Source organism: Dermacentor variabilis, chromosome 10 (genome assembly GCF_050947875.1).
Source record: "Dermacentor variabilis isolate Ectoservices chromosome 10, ASM5094787v1, whole genome shotgun sequence".
Taxonomy (NCBI): domain Eukaryota; kingdom Metazoa; phylum Arthropoda; class Arachnida; order Ixodida; family Ixodidae; genus Dermacentor; species Dermacentor variabilis.
The window spans coordinates 125,040,873-125,061,748 of NC_134577.1; the positions used below are offsets into that span (position 1 = coordinate 125,040,873).

The 20,876-nt window shown below is 48.6% G+C and overlaps 1 protein-coding gene across 9 annotated transcripts in view; it reads right to left on the minus strand.

Moving 5' to 3' along the window:
• LOC142560944 (latrophilin Cirl-like) overlaps positions 1–20,876 on the minus strand; it is a 521,606-nt gene that overhangs the window by 344,825 nt on the left and 155,905 nt on the right. The window lies entirely within an intron of this gene.

Sequence of the window (20,876 nt, forward strand, 5' to 3'; positions counted from 1 at the left end):
AGGTCTGTTCTCTGAGAGGCCTGGTAGGACTTCTGTACTTACTCATGATATAGAACTTACCTCCACAGAGCCAGTACGATCCAAGGCGTATCGGGTGTCACCCCGCCAGAGCGATATTATGGAGGCTGAGGTAAAGAAAATGCTACAGCTCGGTGTTATTGAGGCAGGTGAGAGTGATTATACCTCCCCTTTGATTTTAGTTGAGGTACCGGGCAAGGAACCTCGTCCTTGCGTCGACTACCGCAGGCTTAATTCCATCACTAAGGATCAAATTTATCCGATCCCTAACATCGAGGAGCGCCTTGAGAAAGTTAGTAGCGCTCAGTTTATTTCCACCCTAGATCTTGTCAGGGGTTATTGGCAGGTTCCACTTACAGAAGAGGCTAGTAGGTATGCGGCGTTCATTTCACCAATGGGAACATTCCGTCCTAAAGTGTTGAGTTTTGGTTTGAAGAACGCGCCATACTGTTTTTCAAGCCTCATGGATAAAGTGTTGCGGGGCCAGCAAGAATTCGCTTTACCGTATCTAGACGACGTAGCGATATTCTCCGCATCCTGGTCTGAGCATATGACACACTTGCGGGCAGTGCTAACCCGCCTGCGCGAAGCAGGCTTGACAGTAAAGGCTCCTAAGTGCCAGTTAGCACAGGCCGAGGTTGTCTACCTCGGTCACGTGATTGGTCAGGGTCGTCGCCGCCCCTCTGAAATAAAAGTGGCCGCTGTGCGAGACTTTCCGCAACCGCGCACAAAGACCGATATTCGGTCGTTCTTAGGTGTCGCCGGCTACTATCAGAGGTACATCCCTAGGTACTCTGATATCGCGGCTCCCCTGACGGATGCTCTAAGAAAGACAGAGCCTCAAACAGTCGTCTGGGACGAGACAAAGGAAAGAGCTTTTAGCGCCCTAAAGAGTGCCCTAACAAGCCAGCCTGTGCTACGATCGCCAGACTATACAAAAGGGTTCATTGTTCAGTGCTATGCTAGTGAGCGAGGCATGGGCGTTGTACTGTGCCAACGGGAAAATGGAGAAGTAGAACACCCCGTCCTGTATGCTAGTCGTAAGCTGACCAGTCGTGAGCAGGCGTATAGCGCCACCGAGAAAGAGTGTGCATGTCTCGTGTGGGCCGTTCAGAAATTGTCATGCTATCTAGCCGGCTCGAGGTTTATCATTGAGACAGATCACTGCCCTCTCCAATGGCTGCAGACCATCTCTCCCAAAAATGGCCGCCTCCTGCGCTGGAGCCTCGCTTTACAACAATATTCCTTTGAGGTGCGTTACAAAAAGGGGAGTCTCAACGGTAACGCCGATGGCTTAAGTCGAAGCCCCTAACGTAGGAATCAGCCTCAAAATTGTTTGTTACTGATGTTTTTCTTCCTGAGGCAGGATTTTTTTTTAACATATTGCTTTTGTTTAGTGTTTCAAAGTGATGATAGGCTTTCTAGTGCAATTTTTCAATTTGTGGACGCGTTCTGAGTGATGCTAGACTACTGTAAGGAACTAGGCAGTGGTATAAAAAGGGGAAAGAGCCTGGCAGGGCTTAGTGAGGGTTGTGCCGTGCTTGCTGACTGAGCGGTTGAGTTTTCAGCGTAGTTCTAACGCTTGCCGGGAACGAGAACAAAAATGTGAACTCTCCCGAAGTCACTTTGCAGTGTCCCGTGCGAACCTGAACGAGAGAACGAGGCCTTCTCTGTGCGCTGCGCTCAAGAAACGTCAAGGGACGCCCGACTTCGGTTATGAGCATCATCGAGCGACATCCCTCCGGACAGCGGATGCAGTCCCCTGTCCATCGGGATCTCCTTTCCCCGGCGGGGCGGTCTGTTGCGTTTCGCCTGCGACACGTGGTTTTGCCGGCGCGACGGCGGCGGGGCGGCGGACATTTTGGCCCGATCGTCGTCACCGCAACACTCATCGCCAGGTGTTTCCAGGCGCGTCTGCGGCGATGCGACCGCCTAGGGATTTCGTTCCAGTCATTGTGCCCGAAACAGGCGAGGCCAAAGCAGGGATCTCCTTCCAGTTATTGGGCCCGAAACAGGCGATGCCAAAGCAGGGATCTCGTTCCAGTCATTGTGCCCGAAACAGGCGATGCCAAAGCAGGGACCATCTTCTCGTTACAGTCATTGTGTCCGACCGGCAGCGCCACGACAGTGTGCTGCGCAGCGCCACGACAGTATGCTGCGCAGCGCCACGACAGTGTGCTGCGCAGCGCCACGACCAGGTGCTACGAGATCGTGCGCAGCGCCACGACATGGTGCTACGGCATCGCTACGACAGTGTGCGTCACCATTAGCCCATTGTACATTCACGTGCTCGTCTTTTGAGGGGTTCCTTCTTGCCCTCAACTGCGAGAGTATAAAAACAGCTGCCCCCGGACGCCAGAGGAGGGCTCCGATTTCTTCTGTTGAGTGAAGTGCTCTCCCGTCTCTCCACTTCGGTCAAACCTGACCGCCAACTCTTTGCGATGTTAAAATAAACAAGTTGTTTCGTTGTTACCTGTCGACTCATGCTTTGCCGGGACCTTCGGATGCTTGCAGTTGTACCCCAGGCCGCCAGGCCAACGCTACCCTTGGGGCTTGCGACCCAGGTACAACCACGGGCGTCAGCGCCGAGTTCCCAACAGATCGTACCAGCAGTCCGATCCAAACAGAGGGGGTGGAGCAACGAGACGGGAAGAGGTTTTCGAAGTGTCAAGGTGTCTCCAGCATACCCGCACTGATCGGGTGACAAGAAACGGCGCCAGACACGCGCTGTACAGAACACTCTGTAAACCGGCGAAGAACACCGCGCTAAGCGATCCCTCGAGAGAAACCACGGTGTCTTATTGTCTGCCCAGTTTTAAGCGCCCCGTCGCCTCTGCGTGGTACTCGTGTCTCACTGCCGTAAAAGTTTATCACCTCGTTCGCTGGCGTTGTACATTTTATTTGAACTGTCACACAGCACGTCTGTAGCCCCGCCTCCTTTTTTTTCTTTTTTGCTAGTACATTGTGTTTTACTGACATCTCCTGGGCTCTCTTTTTTACGGCACTCTATGGGTGTTTATGTGGGGCCTCAAATATGGCAAGTATAGAACGACTACAGAGAATGCGACATCAACTGGGCAGCGCGAGTAAACGTAATAATAAAATAATTACACATTGGTAAAGACACACTTGACAACGTGAAAAGCAGCAACCTTTACCAGTGGAGCACACAGGCCAGGAGAATTAACTCCATTCGAGATAAAGCTAAACAAGGACAAGCTTCGATCAAAGATACGGATCGTGAACAATTTGTAATGAAAATGCAAGTGACTGGAAAGCGACCTCTCGACATGTTCGGTCAGCATAAATTTACACAAGGCCGATAGAAATGGATTGAGAATACTGTCGTCCCTCTGTAACGTTACGCTGGCCTAAGCTGTCATTGTGCGCAAACTAGCGCGGAAAGATACCGTGTCAGTTTTGCTCGACCACGGCATGGTAATTCGTGCTCAGTCCAGGACAGGCAACATTCTTCGTTATCTCCTGTTTGGCATTGACCGCTGCTGTGTCTGTCAATCAGCGCCGGACGCCTCTGTTCCCCTCACAGCTGTATTTTTACGTCACCGTTTATGCAGCCACTCAAGTGATGTGCTTACTTACGGACGCTTTCCACGCCCGCAAGACAAGAGCGGCCACATTTTAACGCGAGAACGTTAAGGAACCCGTGTCGTGGAAGATCCGGCGTTGTCGTCCCGTGTCCGGTGTCCCTCCACGTGACGCAAGAAATTTACTGAACTAATTGAATTTCTCAACTAAAATACGTGGAAAAACCGTAAACTATGACTTACACACAACCTACAGAGATGGTAACTCTCGGACTGTAATATAACCACACGATAAAAGATATTTCTGTTACGCGAAAACTCGAAGAAGCCCCCTTCCCAGCGCCTCCACCGTTGACTGCAGGCCGGCCGCGGCGTGCGCCATGCACGCGCGCCGGTGTCCCGGGTGCCACGGAGTGGGGCGCCCGGTGCCTTGCGACCCCTCCAGCTGGCGCTCGCCTCCGTCGCATCATGGCCCACGCGAGAGGCCGCGTTTCTACCACAAAGCCCGCCTTCGTGCATAGCGTTCGCGGCTAGCGTTTCCCGGCACACATTACGGTTACTACACACCAGTTGCCGGGAAGCGTGAGAAGCAGTCAGAGATCCTTGAATGCTATCGCATTCCATTCTTAAAGGCGAAGCTTAAGGGTCCTCCAAATTTTTGACAAGGTTTTCGACAGCGCACGCTTACGCACGACTGCTTCCACTTGCAAATGATAGAAAAAAAAAGAAAGGAACGACGCGCTGCTGTTTATTTATTTATTATTCTTTACTGTAGTCATTTCCTCGCGCGAAGCCATGCCTGCCCCATCGACAGCATCGGCCGCTCTGCGAGAACAAAAAAAAAAAAAGAAAGAAAGCCAATACCTGCAAAGTAGGACCCAAATCAGCGGAAATATTCCCTGCGTTCAGATATAAAATATCGGAACTTCCACAGACTTATGCATGCAACATGCTGTCGTTCTGTTTGTCGACGCGGTTTCCGGAAAGGTGAAATTATACTTCCGAGCCATGCTTATGCCAAATGCACAAATTATACAATTGGCGCCTTCTTGCAGCTGAAGTAATCTCCAATTTTTAAACAAAACTCATTTCAAAGCATTCGAACTGCATAGTGATTGCGCTTAATTTGAAAGTATATCATAACAACAGCTATAAGTCTGTCAACGGTATTTACATGGGAATGCCCTTAGATTACCGAAGGGTAAAACATTAGAATGAAATAGTCCCCCAGCGCTTTCAGCAAGCGGGGGCAGTATCTCTTTTTCGGCTTTTATTTTTCTACGCTGATTTCCGCAATATCGATCCACAGTTGTGGCAATGCTCAAAATATATTCACATGGACAACAAAATACATGTACACGCGGAAATCAACCTCATGAAGGTTGTTCCAGCAGTTAATTAAGGCTTGGAAGGATGGTGAGAGAGAGGAAGCAAGGAGAGGAAAGGCAAATAGGAAACAGGGAGACATTTTCAATTTTTCCTATGCCTGACTGTGTACGGTGTATGACGACGCAAAGGCGGAGGTACGCGCGAAACGGTCACAGTTCGCCTGAAAGGCGAAGCACTGATTGCGATAGAAAATTATTGGAAAGCTATACGCATGCAGTAAGGTAAATAGTTTCATCAACTGTATGAATTCCTGTAAACATTCGCGCACTAACTAAATTAGCAAGCACGGGGTCACGCACGCATCTCACTCGACCACCGCGCACACTCTCCGTCATAATGCTGGCGTGATGAAGAGCGGCAGCAGCAGCGAGCGAATTACCCTTCGTGCTGCCTCTAGCTTCAGCGCGAGGTAGGTGCCCGAGAACACGGCGCACACGGAGCCACCAGCTATCTCGGGCAGGCAAGCCATCGAAGCCGCTGCTTACAAAACAGGACGCGCGCAGCAGCGCTCGGCCGCGTCGCGCGCAGCAGCGCCCTATAAGTAGGAGCGGAGACGCGCGCTCCTACTTAGCGCCAAGGTTGAGCACTGTGCGTGTTGGTATAGACCCTTTTCATGCTTACAAACAGAGCTCCCAGAAGAATTCCGGTTAAGCCCTCAGTAGCGGCATATGTTACAATAGCCTATAAACTTATAGGACCCTCCAGCTGGCACCAGTTTTGCTGCAGAGTTCGAACGTTTGACAGGTGAATTGTAGTGTTAAGTGCAACAAAAAAAGCCCCTACAGGACCTTGATGTTCAGCGCGCGTTCCTTATATCTGAAAACACCAAGAATATGTGCCTGGAGTATACTATGCGACAAAATACTGCTTTTTTCTTGGCTAACTGGACTGTCGAAAATGGCTGACCGGAAGTTCCCTGGGGTCATGAACGCACTGCTGCCACATCGCGGATGCAAAAGGTCTATAGCATAGTAGAGGCTCGATTGCGCAACATTTGGACGACACACACAGAAGAGAAACGCACACCACAGAACGCTAGTGGTGTGGGTTTCTCTTCTGTGTGTGGTGTCCAAATGTTGCGCTATCGAGCCTCTAATCTCCTAGTTAGGGCGCTTAGAGCACTTGGACTTTGTAACGAACATCACGGCGACAGCGACTTCGACGGTGTTAATTCGCCTGAAGTGTCCAATCATTCTTATCACAACAAAAACGACACGAACATGGACCTTGCACACTAACAACTATTTATTCGTTCACTTACGTTCATCACAGATATGTAGAAAAAGATCGCGTGTACAGATGCAGATAAAATTGGCGACGGAGAGTAACAGCCACGCCCGTGACCCCATATTTCCCCACACTTTTCAATTCAGCCCAAACAATGCTCCCTGTAGCTAGCTCTAGAGAAATTCCTCGGCAGTTGGAAGCACTGCATGTGGCACTGCAGAGCTGTTGCGGCCTCCCGCGCGTTCCGCTTCCTGGCCGTTCGGTGCCAGGTGGCATCAGCCAATCAGAGGTCACGCGACTGTTCGTATGCTCAGGGCGGCCTGCGACTAAGTGACGTCTCTGTGCACTACAGAGCCTCGAGGTATGCCATTAGACGGTCTCCTCTTGGAACAGTGGCGTGAGCTCAGCAAACGTCAGCTCCCGATAAAGCTGCGTGAACTGAACGCCAGAGGCGTTTTATTCTTCCGGGCTAGAAAAGAATAGGCCGTTGACCCTTGCATCGGTAATATACAGGCCAGCAGTGCAGGCAATCAAATTAAAGCTGCAAGCATGGACAGAGAATACTGGCATTTTGGGAGAACTTCAGAAAGGCTTCAGAATAGGTAGGCGTTTGGATAACAACTTATTTGCCCTTGCTCAGGGTATTGAAATATCAAGAGTAGAAAGCACACCATCTTATGTGGCCTTTTTAGACATTAAAGGAGCGTATGACGACGTAAACCGCAAGATTTTGTGGGATATTCGGGAAGCGGAAGGCTTAGGTGACGATTGTCTACAACTTTTGAAAGATTTACCTAGAAAAAACCGTTTGCCTTGAATGGGAAGGGATGAGGAGCGAGGAGAAAGTTAATATCAACAAGGGACTGGGGCAGGGTTGCACTTTATCCCCGCTGCTGGTTATGATATACATGGTGAGGATGGAGAGCGCGCTAGAAGGAGGTAATATCGGGTTCAATCTCTCATACAAGCAGGCGGGTACAGTAGCAGAGCAGCTGATTCCAGGTTTATTTTTTGTGGACGACGTTGTGCGCCTAGCTAACAAGCAAAGTGATTTGCAACGTCACAAACAGTGGCAATACCGGGCCAGGAAGTACCTCCGGTAAAAGAATATAGATAGCTTGGCATATGGATAAACGAAGGCAACATATATATATATATATATATATATATATATATATATATATATATATATATATATATATATATATATATATATGGTAATGCAGAAAAAGAAACAATAACAGTAAAGGGGAAGCGAAATGCAGCCATAATGAAGCACCATACAATAGGTACGAGGTGCTCCGGGGTAAGTGGAAAGGTGTAATGGTTCCAGGACTTACTTTTGGAAATGCGGTTGTTTGCTTGAAATCATGGGTACAATCAGGACTCGATGGGAACCAAAGGTCAGTGGGATGGCTTGCATTGGGCGCTCACAGTAAGACTACAAATGAAGCTGTGCAGAGTGATATGCGCTGGACTAGTTTTGAAGTGAGGAAAGCTCGTAGTAAAATTGATTATGAAAAACGACTGAGGAATGTGGAAGAAAGTAAATGGGCTGGAAGAGTGTTGATGTATCTGTACAGGAAGAACATTGATTCACATTGAAGGAAAAGAACTAGGAAGCTTACCACCAAGTATGCGGCCTGTAGGGTGAGCAACACAGCAACAAAGAACGCCAAGTGGAAAGTCAGGGAGGCTGAAATAATCTCATGGGTGGCGGCAATGGAAAAGAAACCTGCCATGAGTAACTACTTCAGAGGAAAAAATGAAATCAGGAAAGAAACAATTTATGATAACTCAAAGGGAACCTCATTACTTTTCGAAGCGAGATCAGGATGCCTTAGAACACGCCCCTATAAAGAGAGATATAAGAAGGAAGAAGGAGAATGTGCTTGCTGCGGCAAAGATAGGGGAACGATGGAACTTGTTTTATTAGAATGTGAAGACGTCTGCCCAGCGGTCGATTTAGGCACCACTGGCTTCCTTGAAGCCCTTGGGTTCAGCGAGAGCAGAGGAAAAGTAAACGTGTCCGCAGTAGAAATTAGTAAGAGGCCATTGGAAGATTGGTGGAAGAAAATTAGGGAAACGACAAAAAGCGGAGACCAATAAAAGCAAAGTTTAGAATAGGGGGTCAGAAAATTTGATTGTGGGAGTTCATCGTGTTTTTTTTTTTATTCATTAACCTAGGTAGGACATAAGGCAGTATACCAGCAAGAGCTTGGTGGCGCGACCCACCACTCCGTTCCCAAGGGGACGCTCATAACATCCATACATCCATCCACGGTGGCGCCCATGAAAAAACTGTGTATAGGCGCCCATTCCTCCGGCTAGCGTCGGCGCCCTACTTCGTAGCCGAGCGAACGAGCACAGCGAAAGATGACAGCGAACGCGCAGCGCAGCGGGGCATGAAAAAGAAATCTCAGTGCCATTCCGTTATATGTGAAGAAGGATCCTTCTATCCATCCTACGGTTTGGGATCCCCTGGGCGCACAACTATATATCGGCGCGCCCATTTTCCAGGGCCGTTCCGAGTGTTATCGCGGCGTGCATTCAAGCTGTCAACAGGAAATAAAAAAAAAAGGAATGCCAATACTGTGATGGCACTCCGGTATATCAAAAGCTACACAGAGGGTCACCACTTTCGGCTTTTCAGTAACCGGCAAGCGTTAAGCTACCTCTTGGGATTATTCCAAACGTAGGGCAGCATGGCGCGTTGGATGAGTGAAATACAACAGTTCACTCTCGACTTAAGCCATCGACCAGGTGATAAGCTCCCTGACGCAGATGCTCTTCCAGGCTCCACCTCGCAGAGGCGGACACATCGGCTCATGGACACGTTTACAGCTTGTGGGAAGGCACCTGAGACTTGCGACAATGTCACGTTCTGTGTGCAGGCAAGCTTGGTGCCAAAGGTTTTGAAGCTGTACTATGACAGTCCAAAGTCAGGAGGGTACGATGAAACCTCGAAAGCTTATTGGAAGATAAGAAGTCGATTCACGCAGAAACATATTCAAGAAGACATCAAGAACTGCGTGGAAGTCTGTGACTGGTGCCAGAGATTAAAAAGGCCAAGCATCGTCCCAGAGGGAATAAAAAAATCATCACTAATCGTTCCAAATGTAGTTTGAAGTAACTAATCTACATTTTGCAGAAATCGAGGGCGAGCTGAGGGAGTCAGTAAGACTCAAGCACTATGATTGGTTGGGATACATGAACGTACGCGCATGGCAGCTGCAATGCCAGGAAGGGAAGATGCCAATTAAGTTCCGATGTCACAGAAGCGAAATAAAATCAAGAACACCAAGGTGGTGGCTTCCTACTACGGACCAGCTTTCCGCGGGGAGAAGTTTCAGGAATTGGTCCGTGAAAGAGGAATGACCCTTAGATTTGCCGTGCCCTACCACCTTGAAGGAAACGGCTCAGCTGAGAGGCCCATTCCGGACCTTAATTAAGACATTCATCGCTATGTACCCTGATTTCCGTCGTGAATGTGCCTTGGAAGCGGCACTCAGGCACAATACCACACGGTGGAATGCACAACTAACATCACCGCATCAGGCGAAACCACTTGGCTGCGACAATGCAATCACTGGAAAAGTGGATCTACAGGAAAAGCTCAAGACAAAAGAGGAGCTTATACGCTACACGTCAATCGTGAGGTGACACTACAATCTACGACATACCCCCAAGATGCCTGCAGTAGAGCCTGGGGGCACAGTTTTAGTCCGAAGAAGTTTAGATTAACCAAAGTCAAGTTTTTGTGGTCCCTACACAGTGATAAAGACCATCAAACATCGGGGCAGTCTAAAATCGCTGCACTATTTGGGACCGGAGGCCGAACCCGAAATGGCAACAATGGGAAACGCCGTACCCTAACATCTTCCGATGGATGAAAACCAAAGTACGGGAGGATGCGACGTTCCGGCGAAGAAGAAGAGGCAGGAAGAAGACGAGGAGGTCATCAAAATTAACATGTACCTGAACACTTGTGTCTTATATGGAAGTAAAGAAGCGGACTTCCCGCCAATGCTCTGCAAACTTTGTAACTATGCGACGATTTAAGTGCGGTCCAAAAAGATAGCGCTCCTCGCCAGCCACCGCAGTGCGTCACCTTTCTGTTGCGTCATCCGTCGACACGCAAGACGAGAATGCGGTTACACAGTCCGCGAGGCCTGTCCAGTCGGGTTGGCTGAGCCCAACGCATGGCTCATCAGTGTTCACACAAGTGACAGCAATGTTGAAAACGCAGTTACCGTCTGCTACGAAGCGATGTTATTGCAATCCATTCATCTGCACTATACAGCCTCCGAGGAAATAAACCTGCGAGGAACATGTGGATTACCTCGCGAGGCGCCGGACGAGGGCATCCCGTCGTTCGGCAATTCTCGAATGAAACCGCCCAGCGCGTGCACTCTGAACGAGACGCAATCGAGGCGGCTTCCGGCGCGACAGATGCGGGAGGGTCGTCTTCCGGCAGGAGTGGGGACATCGTGTGTACGCAGGTGCGCTCCGATCGATGGCCGCCTGCATCCCCTGACCGCGCCGGTTGCGGTCGCCCTGATGGGACCCCGGAGGCACCTGCTCGGAACAGCTCGTGCGCTTGCAGCACGACGAGAGGCTGAGCTCTTCGCAACAGATGTTCAATAACTTCCATTTCAGTAGTTGCAATAATAAGGAGGAGGAGGAGGAGCAAAATAAAAAATCAGCACGCGATTAGGCGGTAAACGCGGGACATATGCGATATCATTATTACGTGACACCTCTTTAAGGTCCTAAATGCATGATTTAGCGCAGGTTCATAACATTACGAAGTGCTGTTCAAGACCCCAATTGACACACTTCCTGCCTCTTCGAAGAACGACGTGCAACTGGCGGTGGTACGGAGCAGACAACCATTGGTTACGATATATATATATATATATATATATATATATATATATATATATATATATATATATATATATATATATATATATATATATATATATATATATATATATATATATGCGAAGTCACCAGCCTCCCAGACTTCACACACACGCTTTTCCTGATGTTAGAGAATTAAAAGCTTTTTATTTCCAGCAAGCCATGATGGCGAGCGCTTCAAGTAAAAGCGGTCTGACGGCAAAGGATCAACGCGGAAGGGTTACTTCTCATCGAAAGCATGCACAAATTAAAAAAAAAGTTACTAACGGCGCATTTAAAAAGCACTGGCGACGGATGGGAACTGCGTACATTAAAAAAAAACATGGCCGACACATCAGAACGCATAAGAGCATCGGAGAACAGGAGTACTATGCTCCTACAGCACGAAAGAAACGCACAGGTCCTGAGGACTAGCCGAAGGCGCACAATTCCAAAATTAGTCCCATAACACCGAGACATCTAAGAACGTTGCGCGCTAACGTCACCGCCGTCAAGGTTATTACAAGTAGGGTGTAGTAGGCAAATTGCAGAAAGGCTCGGTAGTCGGCTTATTTGGAATCAGCTTACAACTGCATCATCCACAGGGAACCCTTTCATCGTGTTGCTGTGTTCCAGCGCAAAAGTGGTCGTGCCAGCAACAGAAGCTAGCTAACAAAAAGGCCCCGGCTCGGATCGGCGAGCCAGGAGCGCGCTTGTGCCGGCACATCTGGAAACCCGCGGCCGCACTCGTCTGCCTACCTCAGCAGCGGCGGATGCTCGATTGTTTCGCCGACGCTGTGTTGGGGACAAAGGACTCCCAGACACACATTCCTATAAAGGGTCCCATTTCGATATGAGAAGCCAGATACACAACCGAGCGACAGGTCGTCGTGGTACATCTCTGACCATTAGAGAAATATCGGTGGGTTTCCGGCGGCACAGGGATTCGAACCTAGTACCACCACTGCAACGATGGTGAAATGGTAGAAATAGCGGGATAGCAGGGGAAAAGTAAGCATTTCCGCAATCGAGATTAGTAAAAGGCTGTTAGAGGTCTGATGGCCGAAAAGTAAGGATACCACAGACAACGGAGACGTACAAAAACAAAGTTCCCAATAATGGTTCAAGAAGTTTAATGCTGGAAATGTTCAGTCTGTAGAAAAACAAAGAGGTAGGACATTCGGCAGAATAAGAAAAGGAGCCTTCGTGGTGCAACTCCGTCGCAAAGAGGCCGCTCACAGCATGCATCCATCTATAGGCATGCACACGCTCTCAGTGACCCGCCCTGCCGTGGCGGTTGTTCTCTTTCGCGCTCTATACTATAGCGCGTCTCGTTGACTGCGCTGAGAGATGGAGCGGTCGACAAAGTGGTATTTCCAGAATATTCAAGTTGTAAGTGTCGTGAACGAAGCTGACGACGTGTCAGGAAGCATAAAATACGAAGGACATCGTGTTAATCAGCGAACACTTCTAGGCGCATGCCTTCACCAGTTTCAATGGCATGTATGTCTTACAACTACTATACAGCTTCGATAACTTCATCTCCGAGCCCACTCGAATAACAACCACGTTGGGCAGTACCGTTAACCCCCACGCAAACCCTCGACAAGCAATAGCGTACCTTAGCAGAAGTAGATGACACAAACTGGCGGATCATTCTCCAATCCGAGGTTGCCGTAAGGTATGGAAAACATAGGATGCACGTCAATTTTATGTCGCCGCAACATAGAATAAATAAGTAATTCGTAGGTCGGAGCAATCTGCTTTATGATGATACCCTTACGGTATGTGGGTACTGTTGCATCTGGGTCGCAAGCCCCACGGGTAGCGTTGGCCTGGCGGCCTGGGGCACAGCTGGAAGCATCCGAAGGTCCTGGCAAAGGATGAGTCGACTGCTAACAGAACAACTTGTTTATTCTAGCATCGCAAAAGAGCGGCCGGTCAGGTCGACCGAAGTGGAGAAACGGGAGCCCACGTTACTCGACTGAATGAATCGAAGCTTCTCTCTTGGCGTCCGGGGGCAGCTAGCTGCTTTTATACTCTCGGAGTCGAGGGCAAGAAGGAACGGCTTGCGAGAGGCGCCCGTAACGGCGGCGCACGGACACGTTGAGACAAGAAGTGACGCATCCGCCGGGCCGGCGCCGTTCAGACCTCCTCGCTTCACAGTTGGGGAGCTCCTCTCCCCGGCTGCCGCGCTTTGACAAGTGTGGGCACCAACATGCACACACTCACACACACACACGAAGACACGTGGCATTGAAACATGCCTGGACGCGCTTGGCGGGAGGCGTTGCGGCAGCTCTGAACTGGCCAAAATGTCCGCCGCTTTGAACGAATCTCCGGCGTCCGTTGCATCCGCGCCGGCTATACCGCACGTCGGAGGCGAAACCTAACAGTACTTGTAACACAACGCAGTTTACCAGTGGATACCGGGTCATTGCCGCATCTACGGAAACAACTATGGAGGTGAGGCAGCCCGATGAGCTCATGTTGGCCTCCCTTGTGTAGTTATACCGTTATCCATAACAGACGCAGCTACAGGATTTCGTTCGCTCACACGTGAACTGGCACAGTGGAACTCGACCGAATTTAGCAACGCTCGTCTTCCCAATTTGGATACGAATCTACGTCTACAGAGTCTCCCATCAGGACTGTGTAGAGCTGGGAAACGCTTCTGGGCCGCTTGTGGCTTGGCGTTACCTTCCAGAATGCTTACTCATTTGGGATCGGAATGGCCAACAGCTCTACATGCGATAACTGTAGCTGCGATGAAGCAATCGCCCACCTTCGCTGTGGGTGTCCCCGCTTCAGTGCGCCCAGGAAAGGACTATCAAGACGTAGTCTTGACAAACGCCCTTTGTCGAGGAAGACCGTCCTGGGAAAACTGCCCGCGAGCGCCCTCAGCACAGAAGGCTTTGAAAGCGTTGTAGCTTTCCTTGCGGAGAACTGGTCTTAGAGACAGACTTTAAGCAGTGCCGTATTCTCCTTTCCTCTTTTTCTCTTCTTTCCTTTTTTTGTAACGTCTCTTTTAAATTATCGTTTAGTCCCTTAACCTATTTCCCCAGCACAAGGTAGCCAGCCGGCCTGAGAAATGGCTAACCTCCCTGTCTTTGCGTCTATTCCTGCTTCCTCCTCCCCCTCTTCCTTGCATGACACTTTTTAATCGCGATGGCCACGATCCAGCTAACGTGGTCCCCGGCCACAGGAGCAGCGCCTGCTGTAACCGTCGTGGAGATGACCAAGAAAAGGCGATTCAGAAGAGCAGTCTGTGTTTGTTGAATGACGGCTCAGTGACGTTCCTACGGGGCTTTTATTACTCCAGCTGCCTGGACATCACATTCTGCTCAGACGATATTGCATGTGGAGCAAAATGGAAAACAGACATTGAAACAAGGCTAGCCATCATTTTCCTATTCTAATACAGCATTCCAGACTACGATTTTTGACTTATCGGTGCTCTGCAAAGATTACAAATTGTCACGCATTTCTATATCACATTGTAAGTCAAGCTGATGCAATCAGTGATAGAGACAGTCTATTATCGCTCATAGAAGAGAAGTGAAACCTTTGTTCAAAGTTTGTTAAGATTCCTTAAGGTTACACTGGTGTAGACTCTGAACACGAAAGTACCAAAGCAATACGCCGCCGAGCTGAAAGAAAATACCGACGAACATGCCTTATTGAAGATTACTCAGAATGTCAAAAGATACATAATCGTATGGGTCGGCAGCTGGAGCGCCTAGGTATAAAGCGCTAGCAGGAATTCTGCACTTCACTTACTCCCCTTACACCTGAATCAAAATTATGGAATGTTCTGCGCTCTTTTAATGGGCCAGTAACGCTCAAACAACCATCCAGAGATGTAGCTTTAGTCCAGAAAATACCGGAAAAGACCGTTGCAAACGAGTTCTGCCAGCTAATTACAAGCCCAAGTGCAGCCGTAAACACACCTGAATGCAGTAACTCTGTCGAAGAAGTCAAAGTATCGATCAATTTTTCTATCAATAGTCATCATCATGACCTAGATCAGCCGTTTTCATTAGAAGAATATAAAGAACGCCCTTGTTTTGTGCCGCCGCAGGACGCGGCTGCACCTGACGGGGTCACATATGCAGCACTGAAAAACCTGGCTCCTGCGGCCACAAAAACTTTGTGAAAATTACTGAACGATGCGTGGATATCGGGATGCCTTCCTCCTTCCTGGAAAATTGCATGAATGGTTCCGATACTAAAGCCCGGTAACACCCCTTTATCGCTAGATTCTGTCCGCCTTGTCAGTCTGAGAAGTTGCCTATGTAAACTTATGGAAGAGATGATAGACGCCGGGCTACAGTGGTGGACAGAGTGCACCAGCACTACTCAGAAATATGGCGGGCTTCCGCAGGCGCCGGTGAACGATGGATGCTGTTTTAGATCTCGTTACGTACGTAGATCACGAGAGGAGCTGTGGAAGAATCACTATTGCAGTGTTTCTAGACGTAAAGCGCGCATTTGACACAGCCAGCCCCACTCACGTACTCCACGGGTTAATTCAGTTGGGCATAGTTGGCCGAACACTGAGATGGATAGCGGATTTCTTAAGAGACAGGGAAATATTTATTGAAACTGCTGATGGAAAAAGCACAGAGCACAAAGTGAATCAAGGCGTCCCGCAGGATAGTGTACTCAGTCAATTTCTATTTAACTGTGTTATGGCTGAATTACCCCATATCCTGCCTGCTACCTTGAATTAATCACGACTTGTGAAAATGGGCATGTGAGTCGGGTGCTTAAGCCGTTGAGCAAACGCTACAAGCTGGCCTAACACTAATGAATGATTTTTTTAAAAAGCAGAGGTATGCTTATTTCACATGAGAAAACTGCTGTACTTGGTTTTCCAAGCAAATGCATCAAGAGATTCCAGCTCGTAAACTGTAAACGTAGCATACTCTCAGCGTCTGCAACTTGTGCAACAACACACGTTCTTGGGCATTATCATAGACAGACGGCTATCACGGCCTCCCCAAATAAGCGCATTAGAGGAGAAAGTTAACTCCCTAATTAACATTCTCCAGCATTGTCATTGATTCTCCGTCGATTTGCTGGAGTGAGATGGGGCAGTTCAGCCTCTTCCTTATTACGCATTCACTGCGCAATCATTACACAAGCAATAGCATACTCTGCTCCCGTGCCACGTGGAATATCCCGTAACCCAGAGGACAAAGACCGCCGGCCTCGGGTGTTCCGCGTGCACCGCTGCCACTGCTCTGGCGATCGCCGAGTCCCGCCAACCAGCCGCCGTTCGTGCGCCGAGATTTGAAGAAACGTGCCGTCACCTTTTTCGCTTGGCTGCATGCACAACACGCCAATCGTCCACTAGGCCAACACCTTCAGGATAGGCACGCATACACGAAGAAACACGGCGGCGCAAAAACTTGAATTAGGAAGGAACAGCGCCAACTAAGACGATCACAAGTGGGGAGAACGACACAGGTCACTTGTCCTGTGTCGTTCTCCCCACTTGTGATCGTCTAAGTTGGCGCTGTTCCTTCCTAATTCAAGTATGCACCATCTAGCCAAAATGAATGTTGTCCTGAGCAAAAACTTACTGCTTGCTTACGAATACTGATTTACTTGTGCAACTCATCCCCCGTGGCGGCTAGCAATTCTAGATATAGTCACTTCAATTCCTGGAGTAGGTCGCAAATGTGATATGCCCGTAGTTGCGGTAAAGCAATTTACTTTATCACATCTTTGCACCAAGTACGTAGATCGCATTAACGTGTATACCGATGGTTCATGCTGGAAACAAAGCTCTAAATCTGCGTTTTATATACCTGCATACCAAGAGAAAGAAGCTTATAAGCTTTGCCACTTTACAACGTCCGCAACTGCAGAATTTACGCAATCCTTTCTGGTTTACGTTACATGTGTCAGCAGTCAGAACTATTTCGTTGGGACAGCACATTGACATACGAAATACAAAAGACATACGCCACAGCGAAAGATCTACGACACGACGTAACTTTCCAAAGGATTCCAAGTGACTGTGAAATTATGGGATATATAACAGCTGATCACGTGACACGTGCAGCACATCAAGAGAATGAATTAGCGCTACTTCCTTTAGCGGCGGGTGATGCGCGATATGTGTTGAACAAACTATGCGGTAGACCGTACAAGGAAACTTGGTTCATAAATGATGCGCAGAACTCTCAATTATATAATGTAGATCCTGGAATAAAATTCAATATTCAATTGAAAATTAGTCGATCTGTTCGAACAACACTTCATAGGCTTCGACTAGGCACTGCCTATACTAAAAGCCTCCGCTATAGGATCAGAAAAACTAACAGGGCCAGATGCTCATGTAAAGAGGAGGAAGAAGACATAAAACACCTTCTCCTACACTGAAAGAATCACGATTATCCCGGCAAAAATCTCTGGAAAACACTACATGGCTTGGATAGGCGGCCACTATCCTCAGGAAAAATTTTAGGTCCGTGGCCAACAGAAAAACTTCAAACATCACTGCGCGTGCCTTAACACAATTTTTGGAAGAATAAAAGATATCACAAAAATACTAAGTTATGCAATTGTTACAGCTGGCATTGCTATTATTAACAAGCAGCCTCAATTACATGTTGAATGTGTGTTCGTGTACATGTAGCATTTGTATTTGTTGCATTTAGAGTGCGGCATTCAAGTGTCCAACACCTTCTACGTGAACATCTTCATTTGGAGAACATTTATTTTGTGTGAACTCATGTGCTGCGTGTGAACATTTCGGTTTTGTGAGTATTTATGCTACGTGAACTATTTTATTGAGCGAGCATTTATTTATATTGCAGTACTGAGACTTAGTACGTGAATGTTCGGTCATGTCTTATTTGTTCAGTTTGGTGATTTTTGACAACTTTCCGACGATATCACGTAAGAGAAGAGCAGCAGGCGGCGCCACACATAGGCACCAACCTCTTCTTAAATACATTTAATGAAAAAAATCAGTGCCACGATGGTCCCCCCTATTGCAGAGCATATCTCATTGCGCGATGACAAAACATCCGCCGCGCGAACAAACAGAAAACAATCCGCGTCGCGATCGCAGACGACCACGCGAACGTCGTGCAGCAGACGACGGCCGCTATCAGGCGGCGCTCTCGAGTTACACGTCACCCTGCCCTGCTCTGGCGAGTGTTAACGCTCACAAGGCCGCTAAATCAACGCCCGCAATCTCGGCCAACCACTTGCGCGCCCCTCAGCGCTTGCTTTTGAAAGTAGCCGCCTGCTTGTTGTGCTCGCGCTCGTCTTTTTTCCTTCTTATTTTCGCTCGCACGCGCGCCCGTATACCGTCAGGCACGAGCCGTCGCTTTAATTCGATTTGCGAAGAGTAGACGACCCGTTACACGTGCACGTGAGAACGAGCGAACCTATCGGATGCACGGATGCAAAGAAGCAAAAGCAACGCGCGGGCAACGAACTTGCCACGGGGCCGTCATGCGCGATAATCGGAGAAGGCGCGATGCGGGGCGATAATCCGCTCGGACGTAATCTGACGCGCCAGGCGACTGCACGCGCTGCATCGCTTGGCTTCGCAGAGCGCCACCCGAAGCATTTGCTTTTTCTTCCTCGATCGCGCGGCTTATCGCACCCGGAAAAGCGGCTGCTTTCATTGAAGCTCGCCGCAATCACCGTTCCAAGGATGCCGAACCGTAAGCGAGTGCCACTGAAACGAACGGTCCTCGGTGGAAATGAACTCTGCGATATCGCAGTGTTTTCCGCGCGTTTCATCTAGAGTCGCTCCCGAGAATCGCCAAAGCGGGATATAGGTTGTCGTCGTGCTGCAGCCGCTAGCTGATGCCCTTCGCGCGTGTGAGTGTGCGTGTGTGCGTGCGTGTGTGTGTGTGTGTGTGTGTGTGTGTGTGTGTGTGTGTGTGTGTGTGTGTGTGTGTGTGTGTGTGTGTGTGTGTGTGTGTGTGTGTGTGTGTGTGTGTGTGTGTGTGTGTGTGTGTGTGTTTAATAAGGTGCAGAGACCGTCAGCTCAAAGCGCTTTACTCGAAGCCTCGCATACAGGGCCGGTATTTTGTAGCGTTGCCTTTTCCGATTCTACGCTTTTTCAGGCTTTTCGCTCTTGGTCACTGGTCAGAGCGACGGTCTGCCCTCATTATTCAACGCGATCAGGCGGCCGTGTGTGGCGGATGATAAGAATAGCATAGAATAAGGCATAAGTCATCTCTACAAAATAGCGGCCCAATTCTTGCATGCCTCAAGTGGACATCGCGACTTATTTTTGTGAACGAGGATCCTCGAACTGTGGCCGTACGCGTCGCTGGCGTAGAAAGCGGCGACGACACTCGTGGCAACGCGTCACGGCGACAGAGTCTCTGCCGCATACGAAGACTTGCTGCGCGCCATCGGTGCCCTTCCTGTTGCCTCTACTCTCGTCCCTGCGCCACTTTCCTCCCGCGGCAAAGCGGACGTGCATCTGGTTAACCTCGCTGCTCTTTCCCCTCCTCATCAATTTCTCTCTCATCTCGAGCCCTTCCCTCGCTTTCACGGACTCATTATCTATGTCGCTGAACTACACGCAGCGACGTAGGAGCCGTAATATTTCCAAGCAACCTAGTCACTACATCTGTAGAAACAATTGACAATCAGAGGAACGTTCGAACAGGCGTCCCGATTCGTTGTATTTCATAACGGCCTTGTACCCAATTAGGCTACGCTCTCGAAGTTTACGGAGCACGGAATGCCAGCAGAATTTGTCGCAGCAAATGCATTCACCCCAGAGTTTAAGAAATAAATCACTACTTCCACGATTACCACGCTGCGCACCTTAAGAGGCAGCATTAGCTCGTGCCCAACTGCGACGCGGCCCATTGAAATACATGTAAAACGCAGAAACGCTTTTCTGAGATAACGCCTGCATCCATCTGAATGAAATTTGTTGCATTTGAGAGAGAAAGGTAAACCCCAGTGACTGTTGGAAGGGGAATTTTTATTTAGGACCAGAATTTCGGTAAAAGAATTTTCAAAAATTCGAAAAATATAGAAGCACAAATTTTACAAATTAATACCTGTGCATCAAGAAAGAATATCGGTGTTCTGTAAAGGGAATCCATTAGATCATTGAAAGCAGACAAATGACATATGCTATTTTATATACTACGTGAATTTGTTACGTTGTGTACAAGGGTTCTGCAAAAGCTGTCTTTTCATATTACAAACTTTTTTTCAGATTTATGTGTAACGTACCAATTTTGCCTACTTTAGATGTTCTATTGGATGCAAGTCACAGAATTGTGATACAATTCTTCTTTGCTGAGTTACACAGTTCTAAACTTGATCGTTTCGTTTTCTAAAAATTTTCGATGTTTGCTCATTTTTAATAAAAAGTTGACATAAATAAAGAAATCGAAACTAGACTTTAAGCTTCTGTTTTAAATGCAATCAACCTCGTAAAATATCGTGCAGTGGTTGCCGAGAAACACGAATTCTCCTTTTGCATGTATTTAGATGGGAGCTAAAGCTTCCTCTTAATTCCGTGCTGAGGCACACATTCACGAAGAAATGTGACTTTCTCGCGAGTTCCTCGCGGTCGGAAAACTGAGGCGGTTTGCTGTACGCGTTCCCAGCGTTCGTCGTTCAGCGTACGTTGACGACACCGGAGGCTAGCGTCGGACGTTGGCTAGGGCTGCTTACGCAGGAATTTTCGGGAATAGCGAAGCCATGAGGCGTTCGAAATCGCGCGCGAATGTTTTGACTGCGTCGGCAGTGCGTTGCAAGCTTCGCGGGTGTTTGTGAGAGCACGCA